The sequence below is a fragment of the Pelodiscus sinensis genome, chromosome 11 (assembly GCF_052426305.1).
Source record: "Pelodiscus sinensis isolate ZL-2025 chromosome 11, ASM5242630v1, whole genome shotgun sequence".
Classification (NCBI taxonomy): domain Eukaryota; kingdom Metazoa; phylum Chordata; order Testudines; family Trionychidae; genus Pelodiscus; species Pelodiscus sinensis.
The window spans coordinates 22,501,151-22,527,469 of NC_143062.1; the positions used below are offsets into that span (position 1 = coordinate 22,501,151).

General features: G+C 41.0%; 1 protein-coding gene across 1 annotated transcript in view; it reads left to right on the plus strand.

Annotated features, from left to right (window-relative positions):
- CACNA2D3 (calcium voltage-gated channel auxiliary subunit alpha2delta 3) overlaps positions 1-26,319 on the plus strand; it is a 758,781-nt gene that overhangs the window by 437,866 nt on the left and 294,596 nt on the right. The window lies entirely within an intron of this gene.

The following is a 26,319-nucleotide window of genomic DNA, read 5'->3' on the forward strand; positions in this document are numbered from 1 at the left end:
ATCAAAAGCCTTGCTATAGTCCAGGTATAGCATTTCTACTCTGCATTCCTCTTATTCATCAAACTAGGGGTGGGCAATAATTTTTGAGCGGTTGTGAGCTGTCCCAGAAGGGGCATGGCCTCAGATGGAAGGAGTGAGCCTTAAATAGCAGTAAGTAAAAGGGCTCGTGCCTCACCTGCAGGTCCCAGGCATCGCATTATCCGGAGACAGGAGCTGCGAGCCCTTTCAATTCCTGCTCTTTGAAGGGCTCGCAGCTCCCGGCCTCGCTGCTAGCATATTGCCGGGGAGCCAGGGACATGTGAGCCCTTTCAAGTGCTTCTATATAAAGGGCTCGTGCCTTCCCTCAGGCTGTTGCCTTTAAATAGCAGCAGTTGAAAGGGCTGGTATGTCCCTGGCTCCCAGGCAACAGGCTAGTATGGGGATGGAGTTGTGAGCCCTTTCAGTTGCTTCTGCCTGCCAGATAGCTGCCAGGCAATGCAGCTGCCCGGGAGGCGCGAGCCCTTTAAATAGAAAAAGTTAAAAGGGCTCGCAGTTCCAGTGCCACTAGAATGTTGCCTGGCAGCTGAAGACACATGAGCCCTTTCAACTGCTTCTGTTTAAAGGACTCGCACGTTCCCCACGGCTGCTAAGCAACGTGTTGCATGACAGGTACAGGGAAGGTGCGAGCCCTTTTAATAGAAGCACTTGAAAGAGCTCGCACGGCTCTGGCTCCCAGACAGTGTGCAAGGGGCGGGGCCTAGAACAGCTGAATGGGCTGGTTCAAAGCCCTAGGAGGCCAGATTTGCCCACCCCGGCATCAAACCAATAACCTGTCCAAGAAGGAAATCAAACTATGGCTGCTAGTGATTATCCCGCCATCCTCCAGGTGTTCTCAATCCTCAACATTTGTTTGGTTTATCATACAAGAAACAAGAAGGTTCATTTGAGAACTTAATTTAATTAAACTCTATCATTCCATAAAAATGTTTTAAAATGATTGTATAAGTTGGTTAATTCAGGAGCTGAGTAGAATCGCAGAATTAATTCAGTTATTGTGCTAATCACTTTGGAATCCATCTCAAAGGTGATATCGTCTTTTGGACGTTTTAGATGCAGTATTTCCAACACTCCTCCTTTATACATACATACCTTGGGGTTTTCTGCCACTGTAGTTTTTAAGCTCCCTTTGGATATTATGGGTCAGATTTTCAAAAAAGCACATGTTAAATGCTGAACTTTATTTAAATTTTGCCCCGTGTAGTTGCCTAAATTGGGCTTAAGATCTCCTGAAAATCTGGTGTCATATTAGGACATTGAATCAGGTTTGTTATAGGGTTAATCTGTCCATGCAAATATTTACTGGAAACAGAGTGGACTTGTCCCACTCTGGATAAATTAATAGTTAAAAGGTTATTTGTCTGCTTATGTTTCCATGCTCTCCCTTTAATGCAAACGTGAATAAAATGTTGTCTGGCTTGCTCAATGATCAAGTCAGCTTTCCAGGCTCAGAACAATAGCTTGAAAAGATATTTCACTTGCTTGAAGTGAACAGCTGCAGTAGCCTGATAATAGGAAAATCAGTGACTTAACAAATGGCATTTGTAACTGCCATGGTGGATCTGCAAATAGTAGATGGTCTCTAAGGGTATGTCTACACTACAGCACTAATTCGAAATAACTTAGTTCGAATTAGTTAATTCGAACTAAGCTAATTCGAATTAATGCATCCAGACTAAAAAACTAGTTCGAATTAGCGTTTTGCTAATTCGAACTAGCATGTCCACACAGAGTTGACCCTGAACCGGGGTTAAGGATGGCCGGAAGCCGTGCCGGCAGGGCATCAGATGAGGACTTAAAGCGTGGAGCTGCTGTCTCAGGCTAGCCGAGGGCTGCGCTTAAGGGGACCCGACCCCTACCCCGGACAGACAGTTCTCAGGGGTGCCCAGCTTGCAAAGCAGTCCTGGCTTGGATTGCCCGGAGTATCCACACTGGGCACATCACAGCACTCAGCCATCAGACCGGCTGCACTTGCCACAGGCTGCCATCTGGGGTGAGGGGGCAATTGGGGAGGCTGCAGGAGAGCTTCCACCCCCAGAAGCCCGCAGAGCCAGCCCAGTCCTCCCCATCGGGGGCTCGTACCCCATTCCTCCCTCACCTCCTTCCACTTACCCCTCCCTAGCCCCCCTTTCTGATGTACAAAATAAAAGACAATTGTGTTCAAAAATAGAATCTCTCTTTATTGAACAAAACTGGGGGAGACTGGGAAAAGGTGGTGGGAGAGGGGAAGAGAGGAGGTGGGAGAGGGGAGGTCAACTACAATGATGAGGGGTTTGGAACAGGTCCCATATGAAGAGAGGCTAAAGAGACTGGGACTTTTCAGCTTAGAAAAGAGGAGATGGAGGGGGGATATGATAGAGGTCTATAAAAGCACGAGTGGAGTGGAGAGGGTGCATACAGAAAAGTTCTTCATTAGTTCCCATAATAGAAGGACTAGAGGACACCAAAGGAAAGGAATGGGTAGCAGGTTTCAAACTAACAACAGAAAGTTCTTCTTCACAAAACAAATAGTCACCCTGTGGAACTCCTTGCTGTAGGAGGCTGTGAAGGCTAGAACTAGAACAGAGTTTAAAGAGAAGTGAGATCAAGTCATGGAGGTTGGGTCCATGGAGTGGTATTAGCCAGGGGGTAGGAGTGGTGTCCCTGCCCGAAGTTTGTGGAAGGCTGGAGAGGGATGGCACGAGACAAATGGCTTGGTCACTGGCTTTGGTCCATCCCCTCCAGGGTCCCTAGGGTTCGGCAGACAGGCTACTGGGCTAGATGGACCTTTGGTCTGACCCAGTACGGCCATTCTAAGCTCAGGGCTCAGGTTCGGGGGTCTCAGTGGACCACCTTGATTTTTATGCAAACCTGTTCCTGGGTGGCCAGGCTGGCAGCTCTCCTGCCCTAGACGGCCACTTTCCTGTGCCTAGTGCAGAGGTCGTGGACGAGGTCCACGATGTCTGCACTGGACCAGGCGGGTGCCCGCCTCTTGTGGTCCTGGGCAAGCTCCCGGGAGCCGCCAGCCTGGTTCCGGGAAGAGGGGGAGGGCTGGGGGGCATCGGGTGGCTGGCTCGAGCCGTGCCAGGTGCAGGGTCTGCTGGCTGGGTGCTGGCAGGCTTGCACCTGGCACGGGCACCGTAGCCAGCCCGTGCCCCTTTAAGGGGGCCGGGGCTGGGAGGGGAGCAATAGAGTTTCCCTGGTGTTGGCCAGAGTGGCTACCAGGGAAAGCTGGGGAGGGCTAGCCTCCCACTAGTTCGAATTAAGGGGCTACACACCCCTTAATTCGAACTGGTAAGTTCGAACTAGGCTTAGTCCTCGTGGAATGAGGTTTACCTAGTTCGAACTAAGCGCTCTGCTAGTTCGAATTAAGTTCGAACTAGCGGAGCGCTAGTGTAGCGCCTATCAAAGTTAATTCGAACTAACGTCCGTTAGTTCGAATTAACTTTGTAGCGTAGACATACCCTAAGGGGTATGTTTATAGTAAGTGGTACAGTTTAATAGTATAGTGTAGGGCAATGCTTGGAGTCTTTGACCTATGTCCCTGCTTTCAATCCCTGGTTGAGTTTACCTTCTAGTCCTCTACTCAATTTTATCTTTTTTGTTTGTGCGGTTAATTCAGTTTTCAGAGTTACATCAAGTAACTTAAGAACATAAGAATGGCTATGCTGGGTCAGACCAATTGTTCTAGCCCAGTGTCCTGTCTGTGACAGTGGCCTGTGCCAAGTGCTTGAGAGGGCAAACAGGGCAATTTTGAGTGATCCATCTTCTGCTGCCCTGTCTCAGCTTTTGGCAGTTGACGGTTTAGAAACATGGAGTTGTGTCCCTGACCACCTTGGCAAATAGCCATTGATGGATGTGTTGTCCATGAATTTATCTAATGCTTTTAGTTTAACACAACTATAGTTTAAAAAATGTGTTTCTGTGACGCTGATTTAGCTCTAGCTCAGGTTTGCAGTTACTGAAAGTTGTTACCATCTTGTGGCTGTTGCAGGAGTATGTGTTTGAAGTGTTATATGAAGTGAATGGATGATCAGATCAGTTCCCAGTGGGCAGGTACCTGCATCATAGATAATTACCTCATGATAAGCAATATTCAATAGCTTTGTTAGCATTCTCAGGCCTGGCCTATTCTACAAAATTAGGTAAACATCTGTCTGTTTGTATTGACCTGTTTGTATAGGTCTCTACACTGAAATTAGTCTCTGGCTGAAATAAGTGCCCTGTTATGGAAACACAATAAAACCATCTGCTGAAATGGCACATGGCTATGGTCCACCTCCTGGGGTTGATACCATGCAAGTTTAGCTACAGTATAACTGGTGTCAACAATAACAGTCGTCTAGGAGCTGTCCCACAGTGCTCCATTCCTTGTAACAGTGACCACTCCGGTCACAAGTGTGAACTCCACTGCCCATGGGTCAGAGAGACCAGATTCTACTTTATCCTTCTCTGTGAATTTTTTGAAATGCCTATTCCTGAATGCCTGTCTTGGTGAGCATGCTTGCAGCTCTCCGTTGGAGCACAACAGTTGATCTGGAAGTGAGCCACAGATCTGCTTTTAAAAAAAGCTGCATGTCATACTTGAGGGGGTGACCTCACCATCACCCCACAGACCACTCTGGGTATCTTAAAGGAGCCTGAGACAGAGACCCTTGCCATGAACAGTATGAAGTAGAGAGTCATGACTCTCTGGCCATGTTACAGGCCAGACCTATTTGAGCCTCCACTGCAGTCTGGATGGTCCCTCCAGCAGAGTATGGATGACCCTGATGAAGGGGAAGGGACCTTGGGTAAGTGTGAGTATGCATTTTCCCTTTTATTTATGTGTATGAGGATATACGTGTCATCCTGAGATATCTCCTGGAAATACTTTGCCATCCTCTCCCAAAGGTTTCTAGGAATGTCTGCTTTACTTCCTCCTAAATGATAGGACCCTTTCTTATATCATTCTGTGATGACTTCTGCTGGTACCATTTTAGTAAACATCTCAGGCAATTTGGGATGCCAGTAGTAGCTATGTTCTCTATGTCTTTGTTACTCTCAAGAGTGAGAGCGCCCCTAAAACCACACTGGCTGTTGAAAACAGACAACAGTGTTCTGAGCCATTTTGCCCTGGATTCATACCAATGGAATAGGGACAGAAACTTTATTGTATCTCGCAATTGAATTTCCTTTCTCCTCTTACCCCTAGCAGGCCATATGCATCATGGATAGGACTGGAGATCAATTCTATGCAGAGGTGCTCCAAAGCTGAAGTGTCAATAAGTATGGCTTATTAAAAGTTTTTAAGATAGCAAAGGAACTTTTGATACTTTTCTTTTCTGTTGCAACTGTAAATCCAATGATACATCTGTCTGTTTTTATCAGCAGCTCTGGCTGTTGTGACCCTGAGGGACGCCCCTCCATGCCCACAGACTGCCTGACCCTGAGGAGAAGAAAAACAAAGACTAGGGAGGACACGTTCAGTAAAATCCTGCAAGCCAGTGTGGTATTAGACTGGGAACAAAGGGTCCGGAGGGCCAGCATGGTAAACGTGCTTAGGGCAGATGGCATGGAGGAAAAAAAAGAGCAGATGGAAGAAAGGTGCAGAAAAAAGAGAAGGAAATGCACTAGGACATAATGGGTCTTCTCAGGCAGAAAACACAAATGCTTCAGAGCTTAGTTGCCTTACAGGTTAAAAAATCCCATACTCTCCACCCTTTGTAGTTCTTGGAGAATGTTCCTAGAATCATAGAACACTAGAACTGGAAGGATGGAGTGTATCCTTACCCCTTAACCACTTTATGCCACAGAACAGTAAGGAAAAACACAGTTTTACATTCGCTGACCTGTGAGAACCACAATTGGTCCATATATAGCCAGGATGAACTACATTTGTGCACTAACATGGAAAGAAATGTTTCCTGCCTTTCCAATATTAAAATTATATTTAATTAATATAAACTTAAAGTTTATAGTGTATTTCCTATGGTTTGCACTTTGATTTTTTGCATTGTTTTTGCTACTAGGTAAATCTCTGTTGATGGAGAATATAGCACTTTGCAGAAAACATAGTGATACTCCAGGCATACAGTACTTGTAAAATTATAATAAGCACCACATAGATGGAGAAAATCCCACGGCATGCTGAGATACTAACTCATTATGCATTGCCCTTTGTGTTGGCATGAGTACTCCAGCTGTGTACACACAGTGCTTTCACAAGCAATCAAGTATACGCAGCACAAGCAACATAATACTTCTGCAGCTATGTACCAACGAAACTTGTGTCAACCAAAGTTTGTAGTGTAGAATTGGCTTCAGCCTCTCGCTGCTAAAAAAAAGATTTCCCCGGTGAGGCACATTGAGAAAGCAGTGAGTGGAAATTTTTATTGCTGCTAGGCATGATGGATCTCTTGTCTTGAGATCTGCAAGCCCTAAATGAATAATTATATATTTTACTTGAAACCTGTTTCTGATCCATTCCTGGAATACATATCCAACGATCATATGAATCATTGGCAGTGAGGCATTCTGTCTGCTCTTAATGTCTCTTCTTGTCTGGTAGGTAGAACAGACAAAGTACTTTCCCAACCAGAAAACTGTGAACATTACTCAGCCCTGCTCCTAAGTCCTAAGATAATGGGACACACTCCTCCCCACATCTCCTTGTTCTTTTTGCTATTCTGTTTTCCCTCTTGACTTTGAGATGATTCCTTACTTCAGAATGAAGGTGCCAGTAGAGGTCCAAATCATTATTAGAGTGAGATATTTGTTGAATTTAATACTATATGAGACTCTGTGCCTCTCTTGGTTACACCGGTGTAACTCCCAATGGGGCCTAGGATTTTCAACATTTCTGCCAACTTTCAATAATTATTTTATGTTCTTCAAGTTCTGATATTTTTACAATCAATATTAGAGCATGCCATCGCTACACACAGGATCAACAGGCAACAATTGATCCAGCGGGGGTTGATTTATTGCATCTAGCATAGACATGATGAATTGACCACCAAGTTCTCTTCTGTTAACTCCGGGACTCTTCCACAACGGGAAGAGTAAGTGGAATCGACAGGAGTGTCAGCTGTCGACTTACTGAGGTGAAGACACTGTAATAAGCAGACCTAGATATGTTGACTTAGTTACATTATTCAGCTAAAGTTGCATAACTTAGTTCAATGGCCCTCAATAGTGTAGACAAGGCCTGAGTCAGCATCAAAGTGAATACTTCCTACTTCTTAAAATTTGCATCTAAACACAAAGGCGGCCCAAGAGCAGTCTTCCCTTCTGTAGCCCGACACTTTTTCAGTTCTCCCCTCTAACTAATTTACAGTAAATCACCACACATCACTTCAGTTCAATCTGAGTTGGTGCCAGTGAACTGTGAAAATTCTAGCAGGCAGGAATCAAGAGGAGACAGGCATGTATTTGATGTTCAATGAAGGAACACCTTTTAATGCTGTCTAGCTATTAGTGACAAACTCCCCAGTCAACATTCTGCATTTCGTGTGCAGCCCTGAGCCCGCCAACTGTCATGATATTGATTGGATCATTTCCCCCAGCTACTGTAAACCCTATAATGTTGTTCCTTATCTATTTTCTGCTTCTGTTTTTTTGATCACGTTATAAAAAACTGCAAACAGTCCAGATTGGGATTTTATGGTCTGCTGCCCTGTTGTACAATTTATGGATTTTTTTCCGGTAGAAAGAACCTTTGTAAATGGCTGTAATCTAAGAAATACAAATATCCTGTATGAAAATAAAGCCATTGTAATAAGTGAAAATAGGTCAATGCGCTACTCTGATAATGAATGTGGCTAACACAGACCGTCAAAAAAAGCAGACAAAGCAAATTTCTCAAACCAAATGTAAGAGATTCAGTCACTTTTGCTTGGTGTATTACACTCCAGTTCTGCACACCTTTGGCTCTTTGAAGGAGGGAGACAACAGGGAGAAGTTCCCTGATGTAGTCATTGATGGACAGTTTTGGCTAAGGGGAACTTTATCCAGAAACGCCTGTAAACTTTAAGCTCTTGGTTAAATAAATAGCCTTTTTTAAAAAAGCTGCTTTTTTTTCCCAGTAGACCCCTAAAGTAATTTTTGTGTCCTTGCTGTGTAAGACATTGTACTGCAGATTTGTTACAATGAAAAACACCATAAGAGTAAATTTTCTTAAAATAATACCTTTGTACCGTGATAGAAACCGAGTTTTCTGATTTTTAATCTGTAGAACATAGACATATTAATACTTCCTATGTAACTGGCAACTATTAGTCACTTATAAGACAATGAAATGCAGGGGTCATACATGGTAGTAATCGGGGAACAATAGTTTTAAGGCAAGTCAACTTTTAAGGTTGGACATAGAACTTGTAGTCAACGTTAGTGAAAGCTATCTCTATAATATTTTTTGTTTCGCCAACTAACGGGAAATTGCTTCTTTTTCTAGGCTTGAGAGGACTACATTTGAAACTTGTTTTGACTTATTTTATCTTCCACATGAATTTATATAAATGCATCTATATAAATAAGTATTGGTCTTATTTAGCAAATATTTTTGTGATGGGCTGGGTCATAAACATGCCCTTGATACAGTCACCTGAGGGGCTGATCATATGAGCACGGAGCCTGCTTACCTGCCTTCTGGGGCTCCCAATTACCCTGTCCCATTGGGCTAAAACCTCTAGTCTCCCCCAGCAAAGGCACAGACACTGAGAGCGGCACAGACACTGAGAGCAGCTCAGTTCTGGGAAGGCTCAGTCACAGGGACTTGACACAGTACATAGATGCACAGCCCAAATAAGACCAGAATCCCAGATAAATCTGTCTTACAGAACAAGATCATAAGTTATTCACTCTCTTTTTCAGCTGTTGTCCCCCCGAGGTAACAATTATTTACACTGGGTATAATAATAAGCAAAAATGATGTTATTAAATATAAAAAGTAGGATTTAAGTGGTTGCAAGTGTCAAGACAGGTCAAAGTTACTAAGCTAAATAAAACAAAATGTGTCAACTAAACTTAATACTCTAAGACATTTGTTACCTGCAATTTATTACCCTAACAATAGTTTTAATTATCTTTTCTCACAAGCTAGGTAGCCTCCTAGGTTGGGCTCGATCCTTCCCCCTGTTTAGTTTTAAATGTTTCCAGCAGTCATCTGGGTGATAAGCAAGGAGTGTCATGGTATGTGGCTACTGCCAACTCCTGCTATTATTTGGTTCCTGGCCTATGAATAGATTTTGCCAAAAGCAGAAATTCTTTGTGCTCAGCTTCAACCCTTTCACATCCCCATGGAAAAATACCACTTCTAAAATGGGTTCCAGCATTAGGTGACTTGACTGCATGTCTTTGGAGGACCAACCGTAGTCCAGGCTTACAGGAAAAACAAGACTATTTACAAATCATTGTCTTGAGTACCAGATCATTACGTTTTTTGCGTTCTAAATGGCTTTCACTCGCACACCTAGATATATAAACAGGTTTCAACTTCCTATTTCTATCTTCAAATAAAGGAATGATACATGCACACAAATAAAATATGCACATTCAGGGTGTTACGAGTTCTCCAGTGATAGGTTAGATGCCACATTTTGAAAAAAGTATATTTGAGTAAGGCATATACATATTCAAGAAAATGTTGCTGAAGCCAGAGCTGTGCCTGAGAAGCAGTAACAGGAAAGAGAAGCGGTAACAGGAAACTTGGAAATGGTGGAGATGCTCAATGACTTCTTTGTTTCAGTCATCACTGAGAAGTCAGGAGGTGTGCCTAACGTAGTGAATACAAGCAGAGAGAGGGTAAGTTTAGAAGATAGGATACACAAAGAACAAGTTAAAAATCACTTAGGAAAGTTAGATGTCAGCAAGTCACCAGGTCCTGATGAAATGCATCCCAGGATACTCAAGCTGATAGAGGAGGTATCTGAGCCTTTAGCTATGATCTTTGAAAAATCATGGCAGACAGGGGAGATTCCAGAAGACTGGAAAAGGGCAAATATTGTGCCCCTCTATAAAAAGGGGAATAGGAAACTACAGACCGGTCAGTTTAACGTCTGTCCCAGGGAAGATAATGGAGCAGGTAATTAAGGAAATCATATGCAAACACTTGGAAGGTAATAAAGTGATAGGGAATAGTCAGCATGGGTTTGTGAAGAACAAGTCATGCCAAACTAATCTGATAGCTTTCTTTGATAGGATAACGAGCCTTGTGGATAAGGGAGAAGCGGTGGATGTCATATACCTAGACTTTAGTAAGGCATTTGATACGGTCTCGCATGATATTCTTATTGATAAACTAGGCAAATATAACTTAGATAGGGCCACGATAAGGTGGGTGCATAATTGGCTGGATAACCATAGTCAGAGAGTTGTTGTTAACGGTGCTAAATCCTGCTGGAAAGGGATAACAAGTGGAGTTCCGCAAGGGTCTGTTTTGGGACCCATACTGTTCAATATCTTCATCAATGATGTAGATATTGGGATAGAGAGTACGCTTATTAAGTTTGCAGATGATACCGAACTGGGTGGGATTGCAACTTCTTTGAAGGATAGGGACATAATTCAAAATGACCTTAGCAAGTTAGAGAAATGGTCAGAGGTAAACAGGATGAAGTTTAATAAAGAGAAATGCAAAGTGCTCCACTTAGGAAGGAACAATCAGTTCCATACATACAAGATGGGTCATAGTGGACCACAAGTTGAATATGAGTCAACAGTGTGATGCTGCTGCAAAAAAAGCAAATATGATTCTAGGTTGTATCAACAGGTGTGTTGTAAGCAAAACTCGTGAAGTCATTCTGCTGCTCTACTCTGCACTAGTTAGGCCTCAGCTGGAGTACTGTGTCCAGTTCTGGGCGCCACATTTCAAGAAAGATGTGGAGAAATTGGAAAGGGTACAGAGAAGAGCGACAAGAATGATTAAAGGTTTAGAGAACATGACCTATGAAGCCAGGCTTCATGAACTGGGCTTGTTTAGTTTGGAAAAAAGAAGATTAAGGGGGGACATGATAGCGGTTTTCAAAGATCTAAAAGGGTGTCACAAGGAGGAAGGAGAAAATTTGTTCCTCTTGGTTTCTGAGGACAGGACAAGGAGTAATGGGCTTAAAGTGCAGCAAGGGAGGTTTAGATTGGACTTAAGAAAAAATTCCTAACTGTCAGGGTGGTCAAATATTGGAATAAATTGCCAAGGGAGGTGGTGGAATCTCCCTCTCTGGAGATATTTAAGAACAGGTTAGATAGACATCTGTCAGGGATGGTGTAGACAGAGCTTGGTCCTGCCTTGAGGGCGGGGGGCTGGACTCGATGACCTCTCGAAGTCCCTTCCAGTCCTATGATTCTATGATAGGTACTCAGGATTTGACTTGTATGTTGTTTGGCTCTTTGTGGGGCACCGAGGTCAGGAGAGACTGGAGCAAAAGCATTGTGAGGCACCCAAGATTGCAGAGCAGGGGTGGCACAGCCCTCTCGCTGGTTGGGATTGCCCCCTGGTGTCTTATCTGTATAGTGAAAAGGATGTGAAATGTATTACTAGATAGTACACTCCTTCAAGACTACCTACAGCATATTTGTACCCTGTGTCTGTAATATTGACCATGATAGAAAAATTTCCATAAATGTAAATAAAGGTAGCATTTTGAGTGATCTTTTGTCGTCATGATTAAATCCATTCTCTATTCATATACGATGTGTTTGCATTTACTCTGCTCTCCTGCTTAAAGCACACACTGGTTATTGCAGTCCAAAATGAGCAGTGTAGACATCTCCATTGATGACCACCATTGTGCATTTTGCTCCTGAAATCTCTTTTAGGTTTAAAATACTATAAGTATTTTTTAAAAATCATGATCCAAAAGGGGAATTATTAGAATATTATTCCTGCCTTGTTTCAGGGCCAAGAGTCAGGGGGCTGCTTAGGCTCCCTGCAGTTTTGCATATCTTAGCTCCTTTAAACTGAAGAATCAATAAACCCATCACATTTCCATTTTCAGAGTCTCTGTCTTGATAAGTCCATTTTATTTAAATGATTTGTAATCTCCTTGGATATCTGAAGGATCTGTCCTGTTATAAAATTAATTATATGTCCTTTTGGATGCAGATATAGCCAATGTTTTCAATTTATGTGCTAATAAAATATGGACATTTGAATTCAGAGATAGATAGCTTTAAGGTTTAGATTAGTGGCCACTTGGTGCTGGGTTTTCTACAACAACTAGAGACAAAAATGACAGAAAATGAGCAAAAATAAACCTGTCATTGAATGGATGAAATTGTACAAAACCCCTTTCATTGGAGCATTTGGGATTATTGCCAACATGGACTTTTGGATGTTTATAATAGGGCATGTGTTGATTGAGGAGAGGAGCATGAAAGTTGGAGTTTTAACACTGTTATACCTCCAAACTATGCCAAGGTATGCAAAAAGGTGGGGAGTGCTATTTGGAGAGGCACAGATCAATTAAATCATTTAGCACAGGATGCTTTTAAATGTATATATGTAATTTAAAACATAACTTAATCCCCTTTCTTTCAGGGGGTTCTGGAATTTTTATCCACCCACTGAATTCTTCATAGGGGAGCAAAATTTTACAACTTTCAAAGGCGATCAGCAATTTATTTTTTGCATTGGAAGTGTTGATTTGGCTCTTTAAAATTTGTTCATAGGAAGATATGCACAAGAGGACAAGGGATGGCTTTTCTTTCAATTTCGCTTCAAACTCAGTTTAATTCTTATTCACTCAAACTGATTTTGAATCTTTTCATTGAAAATAAAAGATTGTGGCAAGATTTTATGTTTGGACCCTAATCTGAAGTAGAAATCACAAATATACCTTTCACATTCTAAACCGAGACCCCCAAAGAAATCTTAAACATCAAAAAGAAGCTGTCCCCAGTAAGAAAAAAGGCTATCGAACTTAATAGAACAAAAGACCTCCAGAGAATCTCTGTTCTTTTCAGTGTCCTCTCTATCCTTGACAAACGAAAGGATTCCCGTGTGTCAGAGTATTTCATTGATCCTCACTCAAGATGCGAACTTGAAGTAAAAATTCAGTTTTCATTTTGTGTGTGAAATATGTACATGTTTCTATGTTAAAAATCAAAGCACTGGGGCTTATTCTTGTTTGGACCTTTACTGCAGAATGTAAGATGACTATGTTTAGTAAGGGGAGATGCAATAGTCTAGATGGGAACTGACTGTCTGAACTAGTAGTCAGATTTTTACACACTCCAATCTAGAAGATTTAAAATAAAATTGGACATAGAAAAATGCATGTGAAAAAATATTCAGGTTTTTTTTCTTTACGTGGCCAATAGTGTTTGACTTTTTACATTTTTTATTTGTGTCTTTCAGGAGTCCAGAATGTCTTTTTAGAATTATAATATCTGGTCTGAATTATATTTTTAAAAGAGTTTGTTTGAGATCTCAGTGTGTTTCTGAATATTTGTCCATTCCATTGAGAATTAGGCATATTATACTGTAGTCATTTTTTCCTATTTAGGGCTTCATCTTGCAAAGTAACGCAGCCAAACAGTTGAGCATATGGATAGACCTCTTGACTGTTTGCTAACTGATGAATGCTGACATAGAGGGGTGGAATCACCAGAGGGGATGCTGAAACAGTGGTTAGCAAGGTAAGAGGAGTATCAGGAAAGCACAAAGTCACAGAAGCCTAAAAGATGAGAGAAAATGTAGGTCAAGTAAATGAACAGAGAAGTTACCCCCTGGACATGATTGGGGTTTGTGGCTTTTTTTGTTTGTTTTTGTTGTTTTTTGTTGGGTTGGTTTGTTTTTTTTCTTGGGTATGCAGAAGCAAGATTGAATGGCGTAAGAAAGATAATATGTGTAGCTATCCTGCTCCTAGATTTTGGAGATTAAAAAGATGAGCTATAAGGAAAGGAGCGCAGGGTAATGGATGATTTTCATGATACAAGACAAGTATATTAAAATACAAGACAAGGAGCTAAATTCTGTTTTGTTCCACAGCTGAAAATCTAGAGTAACTTCTCTGATTTCACTTTGGCCCAGTAAACTGCTAGCTGGCAATGGCAGAAAATTGCCATATGGAGGTAAAAAAATCGTGTAAATCTGTACATTAAACGGTTAATAAATCAAAAGGATATGGCAGGAAATGAGTTCTGTAATAATTCACACTAACGCAAAAGATGGAGTGTCACAAAATCTAGGCATAAATTATTATATAATTCAGACCCTCAAGTGCTTTTTCCCCCTCTGTTGTTATCATTTAAAAATTGCTTCAAATATAATTACAACTTAAAATTGTTGCCTGCAGAATTGGAGCAGCTGCATTTTAGAGTGACATTTATTATAATATAACAATAATTATTATTTTGGAAGCATTTAGGGTGCATGAAAGTGGAGGGATAATAGGTTTGAGCCAAGTGTAACACGGACAAGTGTTGTACAAATTTTCTTACACTGTAATGTTAGCTAATGCATCTTCGTTCTGATAGCAATGTACTGCTCTTAGTCATGGTCTTCTTTTGAGGAGAGGTAGGTAAACTGTGGGTCTTTCATGACTTTGTTTTACAGTTGTGTATTGTCCATTGTAATGGACATAAAAGCATAGAGTAAGAAAAGTCACCTGACCCAAAAGGTTCAATTTAAACTAATAATGAAACAGTACCATAGATTCATAGAATACTGCAACTGGAAGGGACCTTGAGAAGTCATCAAGTCCAGTCCCCTGCCCTCACGGCAGGCCCAAGCACCATCTAGATCATTCCTGATAGATGTCTGCTCTTAAATACCAAACTGCTCTTAAATATCTCTCCTGATGGAGTTTCCATAACCTCCCTAGGCTTATTTCAGAGTTTGACCACTTATTTCAGAGTTTAACCACTCTGACAGGAATATTTTCCTAAATGTCCAGCCTAAACCTCCCTTCCTGCAATTTAAGACCATTGCTTCTTGTCCTATCATCAGACACCAAGGAGAACAATTTTTCTTCCTCCTCCTTGTAACCCCTTTTAGATACTTGAAAACCGCTATCATGTCCTCTCTCAGTCTTTGCTTTTCCAAACTAACCAAGCCCAATTCCTTCAGCTTTGCCTCATAGCTCATATTTTAATCATTTTTGGTGCTCATGTCTAGCCCTTTTCCAATTTCTCCACATTTTTCTTGAAATGTGGTGCCCAGAACTAGACACAATACTCCAACTGAAGCCTAACGAGCGCAGAGTAGAGCGGAAGAAAGACTCCTCATGTCTTGCTCCAGACACTTCTGTTAATGCATCCCAGAATCATGCTGCTGAGTCTCATTTAGCTTGTGGTCCACCATGACCCCTAAATCCCTTTCAGCAGTACTCCTTCCTAGATAGTCACTTCCCATTCTGTAGGTGTGAAACAGATTGTTCCTTCCTAATGGAGTACTTTGTATTTGTCCTTATTAAACTTCATCCTATTTACCTCAGACCATTTCTCCAGCTTGTCCAGATACTTTTGAATTATGACTCTATCCTCCAGAGTAGTTACAACCCCTCCCAGCATGGTGGTATCTGCAAACTTAATTAGTGTACTCTCTCTGCCACCATCTAAATCATTGATGTAGATATTAAACAGAACAGTCCCAAAACAGACCCCTGTGGAACCCCAATTCTTATGCTCTTCCAGAATGACCATGAACCATTAATAAGTACTCTCTGAGAATGGTTATTTAGCCAGTTATGCACCCACCTTCTAGTAGCCCCATCTAAATTGTATTTGCCTAGTTTATTGATAAGACGGTCATGTGAGATCATATCAAATACCTTACTAAAGTCTAGGTAGACCATGTCCACCGCTTCTCCCTCATCTACAAGACTTGTTATCCTGTCAAAGAAAGTTATCAGATTGGTTTAACATGATTTGTTCTTTAAAAATCCATGCTTGCTGCTACCTATCACATTATTTTCTTCCAGATGTTTGCAGTTGAATTCCTTAATTACCTGCTCCATTATCTTCCCTGGCACAAAAGTTAACGTGACTGGTCTGTAGTTTCCTGGGATGTTCTTATTTCCCTTAGATGGGCACTATATTTACCCTTTTCCAGATTTCTGGAATCTCTCCCAGCTTCCGTGATTTTTCAGAGATGATAGCTAAAGGCTCAGATACCTCCTCTATCAGCTCCTTGAGTATTCTAGAATGCGTTTCATCAGGCCCTGGAGATTTGAAGACATGTAACTTTTCTAAGTAATTGTAGCTTGTTTTTTTTTTTAAATCTTCTAAACCTGCCCCATTTCCACTAGCATTCACTGTGTTAGGCATCCATCCCATCTTCCTGGTGAAGACAGAGATAAAGAAGTCATTAAGCTCCTCTGCCATTTCCATGTTTTCTATTTTTGTTTCTCTCTCTTCACTGAGCAATGGGCCTACTACCCTGTCCTTGGTCTTCTTCTTGCTTCTAATACATCTATGGAATGTCTTCTTGTTACCCTTTATGTCTCTAGCTAGATTGAGCTCGTTTTGTGCCTTTGCCTTTCTGATCTTGCCCCTGCACAGTTGTCTTGTTGGCTATATTCATCCTTTGTAATTTGACCTAGTTTCTACTTTTTATATGACTCCTTTTTTATTTTTAGATTATATAAGTTGGAGTAAGAGTTGGAGTAAGAAGTCCTCCAGCTTGATAGTATTTCGGCATTAGTTCGAAATAACTGCCTGCTATGTAGACGCAGACTAAATTATTTTGAAATAACACTAGTTATTTCAAAATAATGTTGCTGTGTAGACATATCCTTAGGCTACGTCTTCACTACGAGATCTTCTGGCAGAAAATATGCTAACGAGCCTCTCCAGGGCATGCATAAGGATTTTGCACAAAATGGGTTTTTTGTGCCAAAAAAAGGCCACACTGCTTTATTTTGCACAAAAACTCCTTGCACAAAAAGGAAGAGCAGAAAATATGCTAATGAAATTGTGACTTATGCTAATGAATCTCTCATTAGCATATTTTTCTGCCTGAAGATCTCACAGTGAAGACGTAGCCTTATAGTAAATCAATGAGACTATTCCTGAAATATGCAGAATAGTCTTTGGGCGAAATCAGCAAAAGTTCAGGTTATCTCTTAGTTTTCCTGACCCTTATTATAACACGGACTATGTGTTCTGCCTCAAAATCATCACTGGCAAAATATCAAATAGTTTGCAAAAGAAAAAGCAAAATGATAAATTTGTTCTTTCCTCCCTGTGTCTTTCCCCAACTCAGCATTTCTTTCCACTTTCTATATATGCTGGTAGCTGGCAAAAGAGGCTATAGGTGACTTTCTCCACTTTAGCAGGAAAGTATTCCGTACCCCAAATGCATTTGAAGTCTACCACATCAACTGGAGTGACAGTTGAAAACAGATAGGTAGTCAGTGCAAGCAAAGACTTAGTAGTTTTCCTTGCCCTCTGCTGGCCATTTACTCTTTCCCTGAATGCCACCTTCTTCTTCTTCTTCCATGCTGACTTATTGGTCTGTGAAGAGGGAGGATTGCTCTTTGTGACTGTGTGACCTTGCTGGGATTACAGTGCCCCCTTTCTCTGTCTACCCTATATAGGGCTGCCAACTTGGTAATATTTAAAAACTGGACACTCCAGCAGGAGTGCTGGAACCTCCCCTGCCTTGTCTCTTGCCCTGAGATCCTGTCCCTGTCTATATCTCTTCCCGTTTCCACCTGTCACTTGCTGCTTTTCCACTCCCATGCCCTACTGCCTCAGCCAGGAGGGACTTGCATGTAGAGCTGGGGCTAGGAGCTGCAGCTAAGTAGGCAGGAGCTGGTGATTACTGTGCTTCCCTGTCTCCCTTTCTTGTAGTAGTCAGACTTTGAGTGTCTAGATCTGACAAGACACTGACAGGTCCCTTTTCAACTGGACATTCCTGTCCTGGCTGCCCTACCCCATCTCATTTAGTAACTTCTCTATCCTAATATGTTAAGGTATGTCTACACTACCCCGCTAGTTCGAACTAGCGGGGTAATGTAGGCATACCGCACTTGCAAATGAAGCCCGGGATTTGAATTTCCCGGGCTTCATTTGCATAAGCCGGGCGCCGCCATTTTTAAATCCCGGCTAGTTCGAACCCTGTGCCGCGCGCTACACGCGGCACGGAGTAGCTAGTTCGGATTAGGCTTCTAATCCGAACTAGCTGTACTCCTCATTCCACGAGGAGTACAGCTAGTTCAGATTAGAAGCCTAATCCGTACTAGCTACTCCATGCCGCGTGTAGCCGCGCGGCACAGGGTTCGAACTAGCCGGGATTTAAAAATGGCGGCGCCCGGCTTATGCAAATGAAGCCCGGGAAATTCAAATCCTGGGCTTCATTTGCAAGTGCGGTATGCCTACATTACTCTCCTAGTTCGAATTAGGAGGGTAGTGTAGACATACCCTTACATATTGGACCTCCCTTTTCATTTTATTTCCAAGACCTGTATTTATGCCAGTCTCAATCACTTTTAAAACAAAAATCCACTTTTCTTCTCTGTTTATAATGTATAACTATAGAGACCTTGTGTGTGTTCATGTTGTCTCTCTTTTTCTCACTCTCATGGCAGTAATTATTCTAAAGCTTCCTTCGATCAAAAGCTTCAGTGATATCCGTCTTATATTTTGTCTAATAAAAAACTATGATGTTATTTGTTCTATGATAAATGAGGCTGTTTTTTTAATGTACTAATTGACATGGCATGCTTGCCTATAGCACAATCTGTATTTCATTTCCATGACAGTTTGAGCTTCCAAAACAAAATTGTCACTGCAGTTTATTTGCTTTTGTTTGTACTCTGATTCACTGAAAACTCCTCTTTTCTTTGCATTGCCCTAGCTTGCCTCAGCTCTCAGAAATGTTTTCTTCCCATATTTTGGATTAAACTTTCCCACATCGCCTTAATTCTCCCTTACCTAGGGTTATCATATTTTAAATTCACAAATAGAGGACACTGCCAAGGGGGAGCTGGAGCAGGGGGAGGAAAACCGATTGTAATCCCACAATTCACCTTTTTCTTCTATTGTTCTATTTCTGATTTTTTTTATCCTTTTTCACTTTGCTACTCTCATCTATTCTTCCTCTGTTCCTTTTACTTTTTCACACTTTTACTGTCTTCCCTTTCCCATTGCTTTTTTCTTTTCTTTTTTTCAATTTCCTTATTTTCTATTATATTTGTTCTACTCTTTTCCACATTTCTTTTTTGCTTTCCTTGATAGCATGGCAGTGTTGTAGAGTCCTCGAGTAATTAATTTGGGTGGCAAAGGCAACAATCTTACCTACTAAATTAGAGCCTCTGGAGACAAGTAGATTGTGTGGGAATTTTGGTTATGGCTCATCTGTAATGATCAGTTTGAATTCATTTTATTAAGGAAATCACACAAGAGATGATCTACCTGTAGTTTTGAGTCTCAGATGTTCAGATACTGAGTCTCTTTTTCATTCAGGTAGTATTGCTTTTATCATTAGCTTGTCATCCTGAAATAAAAATAAATTTTTGTTATATTTTGCGTGTGGATTAAATATTTTGTAAGAAATGATAATATAGGTTGAACCTCTTTAGTCCATCACCCTTGGGACCTGACCGGTGCCAAACCAGAGAATTTGTTGAACAATGAGAGTCCAATATTGTCAAGCAGCATTACCAACACTTCCACTGCTTACTGGGCTCTTAGAAGACATTTAGGGGTAAATTGGAGCTAAATAACAGGACAGAACACTGAGAGCCTGTAAACACTGGTGGCTGTAAACAAACTTCATGGGACTGCGGGGAACTTGGCCACACCCATGATAAATGAACATCTGGCTGACTAAAATCATGCTGGACCACAGATGTTACCTCAGAGAGTGCCAAACTAGAGAGCTTCAACATGTAATATACTACTATTGTGCGTACTGATAAAAAGGATGTCAGTTTTCTTCCATACCACCAGCAACAAGGCCAGTAGTTCTTATCCTTCCTAGAACATAAATGTGAATTCCATCTGACTTTTACTTCATTGGTTGGCTCATCATTCACAGACTTACTACTGATGAAATGCATTATGTATAATTATGGAGAGAAGGGACAGTAGTTTTCTGAAAATATTTTCTCTACGTAGTTTTTGTCATTATAGTTTGTGAATCTACAAAAGAACTCCATTTTTTCTTTGTGTTTAGGCTCACAGGGTAGAAAGGAGCACCACACATCCGGTATAAAACTCCTGAAGAGTGTTAGGGCTCTGATTCACTGACATTATTTTAAACCTTGTAACTGGTGTACTCATGCAGGCAAGAGAAAAGTCAGAAAAAGATGCTTTTGAATAGACTCAATTATTCTCTCAGAAACTGTGCCATAAGGAAGAACGTGTATGATGATGTTATGAGTCAAAGACATTTCAAAGTAACCTGGTAACCCAAGTTGCTTAAGGAGCTTTGCCACAGAGAAAAAAAAATCTTTCATTTTCTTTTAACTTTTGAGTTCTGCATTTCACCACTTTTCTTTTCAATTGCATTTTTTAATCATTGTCAAATGTAAGCATGTTAATGCTCAAATGTCCTCAGTTTGTTTTCCAGTTCTTGTTCTTCCCATGTTCTTCTGAAAGGAGGAAGAAGTCCTTTGTTTAGGCTACATGTTTTAGAACTGAAGAGTGTTTATAGAATACTCATCTGTTTCCTCTATGCATGAGGCATTCAATGACATCACTACATACTTCTTTGTAATTTGGAGAGTCTAAAACTACATTGCAAATGAAGGGGAGAGCAAACAGAGCATGTTTTGATAATTAACCACAGAGTATGGGTTATGTCTTATAATTCCCATAAACTTTTTTTTATAATCCCAAGCTTAGACAATGAACGTCGCCAAACTTCTCTTTTGTGTTTAGTGGCTGGAGTTATTTTGCTTACAGTCCTTGCAAATATCAGCCTTGGAACAAATAACCCACAATGTTGGTGAACCACTGATGTTAATGTTTAATAAATCTTGAAATACTGGGAAGATTCAGGAGGATGGATAAAATACTAATATTGTGCCAATATTTAAACAAGGTACATGGGCTAGAACAGGTAACTATAGGTTGCCATGTGCAAGATCATCAAATTATTGGTTCCCAGTACAGACAGTACAGAGTTGAAGGCTGATAGTAGTACTGTAATACCAATCAACATGGCTTAATGGATAACAGGGCTTATCAAGCAAACATGATTTTTTTGAGATTACAATCTTAGTTGACAAAAGGTGTCTCTAACATAATATAGTATATAAAACAACAAATAGTCTAGTAGCACTTTAAAGACTAACAAAACATGTAGATGGTATCATACTCAAGTCATCTGAAGAATTGGGTTTTGCCCACAAAAGCTCATGATACCATCTATGTGTTTTGTTGGTCTTTCAAGTGCTAGACTATTAGTTGTTTTTTAAGTTTTTCCTGTTATACACTAACTTGGCTACCCCTCTGATAATATATTTAGACTTGTGTAGTGTAATTGATTTAGGACTGCCTGACATCCAATTGATTTTTAATAGTGAACATTTTAATATTGTAGATGTTAAAGAGATTTAAAAACTGGCAAACTGGTAGATTGCAAAACCTAATTGTTAATTGTAGTATTTCTAGTCCACTCTCAGAGGGATCCAGTGGGTGGTTCAATATTTTTATCAGCGATTTAGAATAAAATACAAAATAACTGCTGGTAAAGTTTGCCGATGATATAAAGAGTAGTGGTTATGGTAAATGATGCCCTGCCAGGTATACAGCACAATATGTACTGCCTGGTAATGAAAGAAATGTAGGTCAGACAACATGGGAGGCTGCATACTGGAAAGCACTGGCTTTGAAAAGGATTGAGGGGTCATGGTGGCTACCAAACTGAATATGAATTCCCAGTGTGATGTTGGGCTAAAGATCTTTGGATGTATAAATGGGGGAATATCACATAGAAGTTGATATTATCTCTGTCACAAAGGGAAGGATAAACCTAATTTCTATCCTGCGTCTGGACCTAGGAGATAACAAAGGAACTCTATATATCCCTCTGTAGCATATGAGGCTTGCAGAGATATAAAGTGGTTTATTCATCCCCAGAAGATGTTCTCAGCACCACGCAGATAAATACAGCCAGAAACAACGGTACTAACCAGGTGTGAATTGTTGCATACTTTTCGGGAAGAGGGGGGAGGTTATCTCTCTCCTCATCTTTTTGGGTCAGATTCACAAAGGTATTAGATGCCAGTGGGAGTTATGCACCTCAGTGCCTTTGTGACTTCCCCCCTTCATGCCTATAGCATATGTTGGGCATCTCCATTCTCAGGTTCTGACACAGGCCCTATCTGTCATAGAATCATAGAATACTAGGACTGGAAGGGACCTCAAGAGGTCATCGAGTCCAGTCCCCTGCCCTCATGGCAGTGCTGTCATGATCAGTGCTGTGTGGAATGAGTTTAGTGAGCCTCTTCGAGAATATAACCAATATATCATGGGCAGGACTATTGTACCATTCTTTCTGGTGTAACAGAGTGGTAGCAAGTCCCTCCCATATTAGCCCAGGTGACATATCCTAGGCACAAGGCTGCATACCAAACTGTTCTAAGGTGGATGACATTGGAGGTACAATTGTGGAATGCTGAATTGCCTCAAAATTGCCCATACAATTCGAACTTTGAAAAGGGGAACTGAGTTCTGAGAACTGTTTAGAAAGAATAGTGACAAACTCTTTGCAGAGCGATAACTTTAGAAATACAGGTATCTCGGTTAGTTCTTGGGTATTGTAGAGTTAGCTGAGCAAAGTGGCTGTTCAGTGATATAAGTTTTAGGGAAATAGTCATATTGTCCTTCTCTTTGTGAAAAATAAGGATAGGAGTCTGACAATTTTAAATTTCTTTTGGAGAAGTGTCTGTATCTGGGAAATCTGTTGACCCAAAGATGCCAACTTAACACAACAATGTCCTTACCCAGCTCCTGAAGAAGCAAATTCAATTTTCGAGAGATTCTAATTATTCTGGAATTGACCTCAAAACAATTATGTTTCACTTCAACTTTGAAGTTTGTTTTCATACTGTATTAGAACAAGGGATGTATATTGGTACCGAGGGCACTGGGCTGGGGAGTGGATGACCTAGGTTCAAGTCACTGCTGAGTGATTTAATGTGGTGTTTTTTCATTCAAAATCCCTCTGAATCAGGTATAACAGAGTCCTGAACCTGGATGAATGCAGAATATCAGAGTGCTCTAAAACTCACAGAAAGAGCTAGATAGAGCTCATCAGAACACATTCAATGAAATGAAAAAAAAAATGTTTCGCTCAGCCAAGAAGTTATGGCCTTGATGCAAAAGCTACTGAGCGAAATTACATATGGCTCTATTATGAAAGAGGCCGCCAGACTAGATAATTGCAATAGTCCTTCTGGCCTTAAATCTGTGGATCTATGAGTCAGTCTGTCACGAAGGGTTTGGAGAAGAGTTGGTGTCTGAGGACATATGGTCTTTTGTTCTTTACGGATAGTAAGTAGTATCTTCAATTTTGTGAAAGTGAAGCAGTAGCTAGTATAGCAGGGATGATGGGGAACCTCAGACCCGGGGACCACATTTGGCCCCAGGCTTGCCTAGATCTGGTCCCCAAGGCTCAAGGCCTCCCCCTCAGCATTGGGGAGCCCTCATTGGTGCTCTAGATCCTCTGCTGTCCCATTGTGGGTCTGGAGCACACAAAATCAACTAGGCTGGGCTTTCCTAGGCTCTGGTGGGGGGGGGCAATATGGGGAGTGTCTTTCTCGGGGGCCACATCAGTGAGGGTTTATTTGTTTGTTTTCTTCTTGTGTGTGGCCACAGACTGACTTATTTGTGGGTTAGTGGGTCCCAACCTATAAAAGTTTCCCCACCTCTGTAGTATACGTTAAAGAAGCAAAGTTCATATGCCTCTACAAAACTGTGTACAGCTCCAGGAGAACTTCTACTTCCAGGAAGATAACACATAACTAGCTGTCTTCCAAATTATATTTTCAAGTACCTGACATTTGTCAATCAACTTTCTCCTTTGAAATGTGAATTGAAATGCTGTGATTTCTCAAAATTTTGAGGATAGGATTAGGCAAACGATTTTTTAGATACTTTGAACACATTAGACTTTCATGTCCAGACTGTAAACTGTAACCTTCTGTGACCTGGCCTTGTGAAAGAGTTAAACAAAGTGGTACACACTGTTTTGCTAACTTCAGGCATTTTTCTGTGTTTATGGACTCAGTTATTTTAATGTAAATAGGCACCTCAACAGCTGTGTCCCTGTAAGCATGTTTTATTTAGCAGCTGGGTTAAACACGTCACTTGGCAGTCATGGATTTTCAATTCTTCCTTGTGCCAAGAGGGCAGCTGGAATAATTTGAGTGCTCATTAATTTGAGAGAAATATGAGCTGAGTAAGTCAGACAACATGAGTCTTCTATATAGTGTTGTACAAGGATAAGCGGATCAGGATAGAAGCAATTTGCCCTGTCCCAAGGGGACCATCAGTTTTTAATAAGCAGGTTATGAAAATTCTATTTCTTTGCAGTTTGAAGAACCTAATTAAAGTCTGTAATTTCTCTCATATAACCAGAGTGGGTGAAAGTTAACATTGGGCCTCCAGAGTCTTTTCATATTCATTTACATACAGAATCAGGTAATAGTTTGTAACTAGCTAGAACAGTGTATTAAATATTTAGTCTGACTTAATTTAACTATGAGAGCACATGGATGCTGTAGGGATACAGAAAATGATAAAGGAGAGTTGCATTTAATTTTTAATCAAAGATAAATTTAAAGGCAGTCTAATTATTTTAGTGCTGACTGGGGTAGCCTGACAGCCTAAGCAGCAATTGCTTCTAGTTGGCTGAAATGTCAAGATAAAGAAAGATGATGTCTATTTAATTTCATCGCTGTAATGTTTTCAGGGTTCATACCATTCATGGTGTGTGTGTATATGCTTCATATAAAGAACTGAATGAGCTTCAACATAATAGTGTTTATTTCTGTATAGTCCAGGGCATTAGAGATATTTAAAATCACATTTATTCTTTCATCCACTGATGGAGTAATTTCCTAGAGATTTTGCTAAATAGAAGTGTGGCTTTCTGGTTAAGGAGACTTTGATTACTCACAGTTACACGTGCCTGACAGTAAGTAGACATTTCTAGCAGGCTTTGTCAAATAGTGGCTGCATTCCAATCAGTGAAGAATCTGTGTTTGCAAACTTACACTTTGGCTGAGTCTTCATGCCGGACCCTGGCAGTCCACTCTGCCAAGTATGCTAAAGACAAGGCTACTGCTGGCCAAGCAAGTAAGAGATGTGCTAGGTTTCCAGCTGGAAATTACTCTTACATCCATCAGACATCAATATTAATAGCTCGATAAGTGTGAATAAATCTCCTTCGAGTACCAACAGAAATGATATGATATTCTGTCTTTGTTGTAACACTTAAAGAGTTTTTGTTCATAATCTATTACAAACATTTTAAAAAATTGTATTAAAATGAATAAGGACATTTTAGAGTTTCTTGAGTATATAACTATTCTTTTCCGCAAAGAAAGGATTTTAATTGTATTTTGTTATTCTTACAATTCTCATATTTTAACCTTGATAAACACACTCATCACACAATGCATATCATATCACCACTGAGCCTTTTTATTGTTTTCACTTTGTAGGGCCTGTTCCTGTGCCCAGGGCCAGCCCAAGCCATTCGTGCGCCCCGGGAGCATGGCACTGCCCCTGGGAGTGCGGCGCATGCGTGGCCCTGCCCCTGTGCACCCGGCGCATGCGTGGCAGTTCTGCGCGGTGCCCCCTACAATGGGGCGCCCCGGGCAGTAGCCCGGTCAGCCCATAGCTTGGGCCGGCTTTGCCTGTGCCTCCTCTTTCCCCCAGTTAAGTCACTGGCTCAACCTATGTGATATGTTTATGCCTTATCTGGGAGCAGGCCCCACAGCTCATATAGACAGGTTTGCACTAGTGTGGGTCAAACTAATGCACTAAAAATAGCAGTCCTGTGGTACCTTAAAGACTAACAAATATATATAGCTTCAGGGGGTAACCAAGTTAGTCTGCACAGGATAAACTTAAAAAACAACAAATGGTCTGGTAGGTCTTTATAGACTAAGAAAACATGTATTTGTAGATGGTATCATGAGCTTTTGTGGGCATAGCCCACTTCTTCAGATGACAGGAGATTTTTTTGCATAATTTCCAGTTGAAAACGTAGCATATCTCTTACTAGTTTGGCCAGCAGTCGCCTGGTCTTTAGCATACTTGGCAGAGTGGACTGCCAGGGTCCAGCATGAAGACTCACCCAAAGTGTAAGTTTGAAAATATATATCTAGTATCATGAGCTTTCATTGGCAAAGTTCACTTCATCAG